Raw genomic sequence first — 9,890 nt, forward strand, 5'->3', positions numbered from 1 at the left:
GTTCACTATTGTTATTTTCCTCTTTTCCAGGCGATCGCTAGTTTTATTTCCCTCCAGATCACTTTCAAATTTTCAGATCAGAGTGATGCTTTTCACAGGGTCCACATTTTTTCACTGGTTTCCCTTTTCCTTCCTGGAAAGCTACCGTAACTAAGTAGCCTTTTCTGATCTGGTTCCTGCCTGTCCAAGCAAACTCCAGCCCTGCTACTGTAGGCTCCCATCTCTGTAACACCAGCTCACCGAGTACTCACACGGTACACACTATGCCACGCTTGCTTCCCATGCTCTCCCTGCCTTTGTGCCTGCCTGCTGCTGCTTTCTGGAATGTTCTCTCCTCTCATGTACCCAGAAGATGCCTATTCTTCCCTCGGGTCTCATTTACATGTGACCTCTTCGAAACCACTAAATTCTCAGGTTGACCTAAGCCATTTGTCCCTTATGAGTCAACTGTATTTTTTTAAAGGTGGGCTTTATTAAGATATAATTTGTATCATAGTTCACCTATTTAAAATGTACAGTTCAGTGGTTTTGGAGTGTATTTACAACATTTTACAACCACGATAATCTAATTTTAGGACATTTTTATCATTATCAGTCATTTACCATTTCCCTGCACTCTGGCACCTCTTGGCAGTCAATAATTGATTTTGATCTGTTTTCTGTCCCTCTCTATTTACCTGTTCTGGACATTTCATGTAAATAAGATCATAGTCTTTCTTTTGTGGCTGTTTTCACTTAAGACAATATTTCTGAGGTCCTTCTGTGTTGTGATATGTATCAGTATTCTGTTTTATGGCCAAATGCTATTCATTTGAATGGATGTATCACACTTTAGTCATCCACTCATCAGTAGGTGGACTTTTGTGTTGTTTCTGCCTCTTGACTGTTGTAATGCTCCGTGAACATATATATACAAGTTTTTGTTTGAACACCTGTTTTCAATACTTTAGGGTGTATTCTAACAGTGGAATTGTTGGTCATTAGCAATTTTAGCCTTTTGAAGAATTTAAAGATTAGTTTCCCAAGTGGCTGTACCGATTTACAACCTTACCAGCAATTTACAAGTGTTCCAGTTTCTTTACAACATTGTCAATACTTGTTATTTTCTGTCTTTCTTATCTGTCTTGGTGACTAAGAAGTAGTTTCTTTGACTTTGATTTGCATTTCCCAGATGATTGATAGTGTTGACTGGTAGCCACTTCATGTACTTTCTAGCTATTTGTTTATCTTCTTTAGAAAAATGTTTATTCAAATCCCTAACCATTTTCTGAGTTGAGTTATTTAAAAAAATTTACAGTGTTTTAAGGGTTTAAAAAAAATACATTCTGGCTACCAATCTCTTAGCAAATATGTGATCTGAAAATTACATACTTCCATGTACTTTCTAGCCATTTGTTTATCTTCTTTGGAAAATATTTACTCAAATTCTTAACCATTTTCTGAGTTATTTTTTAAAAATGTATTGAGTTTTAAGGGTTTAAAAAAGAATTCTAGATACCAGTTTCTTATCAGCTATATGATCTGAAAATCTTTTCTCCTAGTCTGTTATCTTTTTAGTTGATGATGTCTTTTGAAGCACAAAAGTTTTTAGATTTGGTGGAGTCTAACCTAACTGTCTTATTTTTCTCATTGTTTCTGGGGTCTGGTCTAAGAAATCATCGTGTAGCTCAAGATCATTTATTCCTGTGCTTTCTTCTAAGAGTTTTACAGTTTTAGTTCTTACATGTTGGTCTATTCAGCTGTGTATTTATATCACTTTAGCAATTATCATACTGTATTCTAATTATTTTTAAGTCAATCTTCCCAATCAACTAGTGCCCCTCAGGAATTGGGAGTCTTCTCATCTTTGTACCTGCTGGTAGTTGGCACTATATTGTCAAGCTTTTAGCGCTCAATATTTGTTGAAAAAAAAATAAAGACTTCACAAGGACTAGAAGGAAACCCGAAAAAACAAATATAAAAGTGAATTGAAATACGACTCTACAAATTTGCTCATTTTAAAGATACAAGGTCTTCAGAAAATTCATGGGCAATGTATATTATGAAAAACTCTGCATTGATTTCACAATTTTTGCATCAAAACAAACTTATCTTCCAATTCCATTTTCCAGAAACAGTTTGAAGTACCCTCGTATTTGAGGAGAACTTACAGTGCACCGAGTAAATACTGACTACAAAGCATATCACTGTAAACAAGACAGACTTAGTCTCTGTTCTTGAAACATAGGCCTGGAATGGAAGATACAGAATAAGCAATTTCCAATGGGACAGGTGTTTTCGAAAAGTCACTGCAGGCACAATGAAAATGTTCTGGGTCATTTAGGAAATGCATAGTTACCTCTAGGAAATTGAGTTGTTAAACTCATGTTTGTCCTTTCAATTATTTTGGTTTTTTTTGCTACTTTATGAGAAACACCCACAGGTGTTCTTTCAATGACTTAAATGTGATGGTCAACCAGAGCTCTTGGCAAGATGGAGGTTGTGTGGTTGTCTGCGGTTGGGCTGTCCAGGAAACTGATGGTCGAGACAGAGTTAGAAGAGATTGATTGGTGATAACTCTTGTGAAAAGGAAAGTGGGAAGAATCAGCAGGGAAAGACTTCAGACCACAAGATAGGGCTCACACTTGTGAAAGCAAGAAGGCAGGAAGAGCTTCAGGCTGAGGAGCAGCTAAGAAGCCTCCCAGTGGGAGGCTCTACACAAACTCTGCCCACGGAGAGTCCCACACTGGGCAGAGATGGTGAGTCCCTGGGCCGCTGCTGTGCTCGGTCAGGCACTGGAGCTCCCACCTTGCACTCCTGTACCCTGCACAGAAAGTCCCTCTTGTATCAGGAGGCCCTGTCTTCACAGCTCTTTTTTGGGATCTGGTAACAACTCCTGCCTCTTGTTCTTTCAGGCACTCCATTGTTCCTCTTTTTTTAAAAAAGAAATTTTTTGTTTTATTCAAATGGCAGATTGTGTGTGTGTGTGTGTGTGTGTATGAGAGACAGAAAGAGAGAGAGATTTTCCATTCTGTTTCACTCTCCAAATGCCTGAATAGCTAGGGTCAGGCATTTGGGGAGACTGGACCTCAACCCAGGTCTCCCATGTGGGTGGCAGAGACTGAATGATTTGGGCCATCACCTGCTGCCTTCCAGGGTACATATTAGCAGGAAACTGTTTTGGAAGTGGAGGAACTGGGACTCAAACCAGGAACTCTGATAAAGCATGTGGGCATCCCAGGTGGCCATCTAACTGTTGTACCAAATGCATACTTCAGGTGCCCCATTGCTAACAGCTTCAGGGGATTGCATTATCCCTTATAATTCATTACTTTGCTCATAAGTTAGAGTCCCTTTATGAATATTTCTCTGAATGACCAGTTTAAATATGCCACTTGCACCTGTTAGGACCCTGACAGGTGTACAGGTCATTAGTGACCTTGATGAGGGTGACTTTTTTGGAGTGGCTGAAACAAATGGCTGATTGAATGGGTTCAGAGGAAATGGGGAGTGGCAAGATAGAGGTATGGGTGCAAGCAACTCCCTTGTGGGATATTCTGGCAAGAGGAGGCAGAGAAATGGGCAATGATTGACTGAAAAGAGGCTTAGGAATGGGCTTTGCTTTTCTTTTGGGATGAGATATGACACTTTTGCATGTTGATGGGACTGAACTGTGTGTGTGTGTGTGTGAGAGAGGGAGAGGGAGAGGGGGAGAGAGAGAGAGAGAGATTGACTGCAGGATACACTTTAAGAAGCAAAGGCTGTGACTAGGTGAGATGGGGTGGTGCTGGTGCACAGCTGAGCATCCACAGTGACAAAGATGGGACTGCCGCAGTATCTGGAGGGAAAGCAAGTGTGATAATATCAACATGAGGTTGTTCTCTTCCGATGGCTTCTGTTTTCTTGTAAAATACGAATTTAAATCAGTGGGAGTGGGGAGTATGATGGTGCTTGAGGAAAGAATGTGCTAAAATCATGATGATGGTGGGGTGATAGTGAATGGATTAGAAAATGCAGTCAGATGGCAGGGACCACTGATAATTTGTGGACCTAAATGTGAAGTGAAACTAGCAAGAAGAGGCACATGATTTTCTATAGTCATAACTTCCTGCTTGGGTAGAGGTGTGTGGAAGGCCGAGTTGGGTTTTGCCTGGCCAGTGTGGCAGAGGGCAGGGGTGTTGAGAATGTATACAAGTGAGGGCAGGGTGATGAAGCTAGGACATGAGGGAATGGTCACACCCCGTCAGTATCCAGCCTAATGACCCACCTTTTCTACTGTGAAAAAACAAATGTCTGTAGACTGCATCACTGGGGCTCCAATGTCCTTGACTCCCAGATGCAGTGGAACTGGCTGCAAATCAGAGAGTTTGGGGGATTTATTCTCCAAGGATCCCTTCTTGCCTTACCATGGTTTGGGCTGTGGCTGTGTTCTGTGGCCACGGCCCTGGAAAGGCAGCCCTTCTCTTACCGTTCCATCCCTTACTAGGCTCCAGTGATCTCATTCTCTCCCCTACCCCTTTAGGCCATTGGTAGTAAAGGCTTCCCATTTTCCCATCTCTGCTTGCTTCCCTCAATTTGCCAGTTTCTTGGTTGTGGTGGAATGAGAAGGCCATGCCAAGATGGCTGCTGGCAAAGGAGCCTGCCTGGCAACAGGCTGTGATTGGATGGCTTTGGAAACTGCTTGGCAACAGGCTGTGATTGGTTAGGGCATAGACCACCCCTTGACCGGACTGGCTGCCTTGGCTATATAAGCTGCTGTACCAACTGAAATAAACGAGTCTGCAGGCTGCTCACCTCTGGCCTGCTTTCACCGGGCTCCCGGGGTCTGTGTGGTGACTCCGTGCCTCTTGCCCCCACCATGCTCCTCCTCTCAGAATGAATCCACCTCAACACTTGGTGACAAGACCCTTGATTGAATTCTCTGCTGTTAAGCCCTTTTGAATGGTCAGCTTCTCCTCACCGGTTCTCTGACAGAGACAGAAAACTACGGCTAGAATTTCTGAACTGGAGGCATCCAAGGGGTTGAAGAATTATTAGAAGTGGTTAGTTGGCTAAGGAGGAAGTCTTTGGTGATCAGGATGCTGGAAATGATTTCATGGATCCTTCAGTCATTGACAAGATGGCAGCATGGGATGAGGAGAGAGGGGCTGAGATGGGCTGAGATGGATGAGGTAGAGAGCACTGGAAGTGAGCAGGCCAGTCAGTAGGAGGTGAGGGTGTTAGACACACATATTGTGTGGATGTTAAATCACCAAGAATGACTGAAGGAGTTGAATAGAAAGAGAGCCAGTGAGTGAACCAGGCACTAACATGTGCTGTGGAAGAGGAGCGATCAGAGAGGTTGCAGGTGCTTGCCATGGGGAGTGGAGGGTGGTCTAGTCTGCAAGCATGCACTTCTAGAAAAGCTAGGGGTTTTTGATCAAGGGAGAATTATCTGTCAGCAGCAGTGGGGATAATGAAAGACACCCATTCTACCCCTAGACTCTGTAGCGTGTAGGCTGTGGGAAGGGAAAAAACAGCTGCCTCTTGAGAGGGTTTTGAGGGAAAGCAGTTTCAATTTCTGGTTAGACCCATTGGCACATTTCTGAGATGTGAAGAAAACATTGAGAAAGAGGCCGAGGGCATGGAGGGTTTGGCAGGTGGCACATCTGGTGTCGAAGAGGATGTAGTGGAATATCTCAGGGGAAGGGGCTTTTAGCCTCAGTTAAATCAGGGGATGAACAGAGCCTTGTGATCACGAGGGATGACATTGGAGGATTGACTCGGGAGGTGACTGAGGTGCGTGGATGTAAAACGAATAGCAGAGAGGATGTAAAGCTAAGATTAGGAAGAACAGGGGACTGCAGTGTGTGGTCTGTATGTGATGGCAGACCACAGGTGCATCCAAGGGGGTTGAGGCAAAGGGAAAGCTTTCTTTTTTTTTTTTCATTTTTAATTATCTTTATATACAGAAGATCAATTTAGTATATATTAAGTAAAGATTTCAACAGTTTGCACCCACACAGAAACATAAAGTGAAAAATACTGTTTGAGTACTAGTTATAGCATTAAATCACAATGTACAGCACATTAAGGACAGAGATCCTACATGAGGAGTAAGTGCACAGTGACTCCTGTTGTTAACAAATTGACACTCTTGTTTATGGCATCAGTAATCACCATAGGCTCTAGTCATGAGTTGCCAAGGCTATGGAAGCCTTTTGAGTTCCCCAACTCTGATCTTATTTAGACAAGGTCATAGTCAAAGTGGAAGTTCTCTCCTCCCTTCAGAGAAAGGTACCTTGTTCTTTGATGACCTGCTCTAGGGAAAGCTTTCAAAACCAAAAAAGGGGAAGTCCTCATAAGCTATCTTGGAACCAAGACCACTGATTAGAATGACTTGTTGTAGATGGCGATGTTAACTCATTGGTAGACACGGCGTGGTTAGGCAAGTGTCCTTGTGCAACTCATTCCTCTAGAGTACAGCAATTGACTTACCTGGACTACCACAACTTTGGGGAATTCTTTGCATAATTTCTGTCCTAGTTCCTTTTCTTTTGTTATAACAAAATAACCAAGACTCTGCACTTTATAAGAAAAGAGGTTTTTTAGCTCACAGTGTTGGAGGCTCAAGGGCATGGCACAGGCATTGGTCTGAGTCTGGTGAACCTCATGCCAAATGACATCCCAACAGTGGTAGCATAAGCACGAAGATGAGATGAAACTAGGGTCCAGGCTGTTCTTTGCTTCCTCATAGAAATACTATTTCCACTTCAAAAATGAATACAATCTTATGCTTTTTAAAACTTACTATAAATGATGTAATAATAGCATGTAAATAGATAAATGGTCTCCTTTTTTTTTTTATTTGAAATGCAGAATGACAGAATGGGAGAGACAAAAAGGGTGGACCTTCTATCCATTGGTTCACTGTAACCACTGAGGCTGGGCCAGGCCAAAGCCTGGAGCCAGGAATTCCATCTGAGTATCCCCAGAAACCCAATCCCAAGTGCTTGAGTCATCATTTGTTGCCTCCCTGACGCATTAGGAAGCTGGATCTGATTCTCTCAGAACTAGCCAGGGTCCCCTGAATACTGCATCAATTCCTCCAAAGGGTACACCCTCAGTGACTTAATTAATAAACACCTGGCCCCACCTCTTCACATCACCACAATGGGGATCATCTTCCCACACAAGAATCTTTGGAGGACAGACCATATCCAAACCATAGCAGTTCCCAGAAGAAGCAGAGAGCATAAGAAAGCTCTTCTGTCTTGGCCTCCTAGCTTCATTTTGTTAGAGTTTGACATAAGTGACTCCATTTTGATCCCTATGTGAAGAGTTTTGAAGCATGGGGGAATTATCCCAATGTCTTTTTGGAGTAAAGTGAGGAATCAATTCTAATTCTAGTTTCCTTTTTATGATGGGCTTCTTAAGAAGTTCGTGGGGAGGTACAAATGCCTTCAGGTTAGGTCAGTGTCGCGGGAAAGTGGTCTCACCAAGGCACATGGGGCTGGAGACCTCTTTCTAGTGGATTGCTCATGTGTGTTCTGTGCTGGAGGCCACTCTGCTCAGCATGGCACTGGCTGCTATGTGTACGGTGTACTGGGAAATGCAGCCTGGGCCCTGGCATGTTAGGTTTCTCAAAATACTTTTAATGATTTACAAAAGGACGGAAGGTGAGCTTGTGGCACAGGATTGCTGCAATTATGAGAAACCTAAAGGAATAGAAAGATGATTTTTGCCTTCCAAGAGGTTATCTAATTGGCCAGGTAAGACACATATAAGAATGAAAAGCCAGGGGATAGCTCTTTGGCGTAGCAGGTAGGGCTGCCGCCTGCAGTGCTGGCATCCCATACAGGTGCTGGTTTGAGTCCCAGCTGCTCCACTTCCGATCCGGCTCCCTGCTATAGCCTGGAAAAGCAGTGGAAGATGGCCCATACCCTTGGAACCCTACACCCTTGTGGGAGACCCAGAAGAAGAAGAAACTCCTGGCTTCTGGCTTCAGATTGGCCCAGCTCCAGGACTGCAGCCATTTGGGGTTGTGGTCAACCAGCGGATGGAAAACCTCTTTCTCTCTCTGCCTCTGCCTCTCTGTAACTCTGCTTTCCAAATAATAAATAAATCATAAAAAAAGAATGAAAAGCCAGTTCTGAGATGATGTGAAAGTAAATACAAACAAGTGCTTAATACAAATAATTATGAAAAATGGGATAATTTGATTTCAACCCCTAATAATAAGAAATTAATATTTGTTGCATGTTTACTATCTTCCAGATATTTTAATTTTATGCAGGCTATATCATTTAGTATTCACAAAATTCCTATGAAATAGGTGTTATTATCATCAGTTTAAAATGGGGAGACTGAGGCTCAGAGGCATTATAGTAATTGGCTCAAGGTCACAGGACTAAGAATCTGTCTCTCAAATCATGTTTATTTTATATAAATAGTCCTCCAGGGGTTTCGCCTGCCAGAAAGACCCTGAATAGTGAACCCAGCCTTATCTCAGTCCTTATCTATTCAAGAGACTGTTTCCTGACTTGACAGAAGTCCAAAGTCCATTTTTTTTTTTTTTTTAAAGCAGCAGACCCTTGTGGCACAGTGGGTTAGGCTGTCCCTTGAGATGCTGTCACCCCATATTCAATGGCCTGGATCAAGTCTTGCTTCCACTTCTGATTCAGTTTTATGCTGATGCATCTGGGAGGCAACAGATGATGACTCAAGTCTGTGGGTTCCTGCCACCCATTGGGGACAACCAGATGGAGTTCCTGGCTCGTGGCTTTGGCCTGGCCCAGCCCCAGCTGTTTTTGGGCATTTGGGGGAGTGAACCAGTGGATATAAGACAACTCTCTTCTGTCTCTGCCTTTCTCCCTGTCATTCCATCTTTCAAAAAAAAAAAAAAAATGCCGGGGTGGTGCTGTGGCGCAGTGGGTTAAAGCCCCAGTTTGCAGTGCTGGTTTGATTCCTGGCTGCTCCACTTCCGATCCCGCTCTCTGCCATGGCCTGGGAAAGCAGTAGAAGATGGCCCAAGTCCTTGGGGCTCTGCACCTGCATGGGAGACCTGGAAGAAGCTCTTGGCTCCTGGCTTTGGATCAGCTCAGCTCTGGCCATTGTGGTCATTTGGGGAGTGAAGCAGCAGAATGGAAGACCTCTCTTTCTGGCTCCACCTCTCTCTGTAACTCTTTCAAATAAATAAAATAAATATTTTTAAAAATGCCATTTATCAATTTACAAGCTTTTGTTAACACCATTTATAATAAAAGTATAACATTTTATTTATTTTGTGAAGTGGAAATTCTGTTTCTATGAGGAAGAAAAACAACTCCATGAACATTTGGAAAATCTGTAATTTTTTGGAGTATAGATTTTTGATCCTGTGGAAATGATAAAACAATATAGAATGCAGTGTTGTTACTAGTAGGTAATACTAGTAGGAGGGTGGGACTAGTAAGTAAGACTCATAGTCATAGGTATGACTGGTAGACATCTTTCTTGGGGATGGATCTGGCAACGGAGAGAGAGCTGGCTGATGCTGGTTATGAAGCGTTTGCGACCCTCCAGACCACTCCTGTGTCCCTCTAGGGGTAGACTGTGATCCAGTGACCCATGGACGCTTAAGGAGCCCAACTGCAGAGTTTTCACCTTATTTAAGCACAGGACACCAGGGCCTGAGTTAATGCTTCATTGGTAAAAGAGACCAGTTACAGAAAGTGGCAAATGCAGAGTGAAGAAATGGAAACAGGGAATATAGATAATGCTTTTGAGATATTTAGTTTGAAGCGGGGTGGTGGTGGTGGTGGTGCAGATTAGAAGAATAAGAGAGTCAAGGTAGGTTTTGTTTTCATTTTTGAATGAGACCCTTGAGTGTGCTTAGATGATAAGGAGGGAAACAAGGGAGAGGTTGGAGACATTGGGGGAAAAGTGGGGAA

Source organism: Oryctolagus cuniculus, chromosome 6 (assembly GCF_964237555.1).
Source record: "Oryctolagus cuniculus chromosome 6, mOryCun1.1, whole genome shotgun sequence".
Taxonomy (NCBI): Eukaryota; Metazoa; Chordata; class Mammalia; order Lagomorpha; family Leporidae; genus Oryctolagus; species Oryctolagus cuniculus.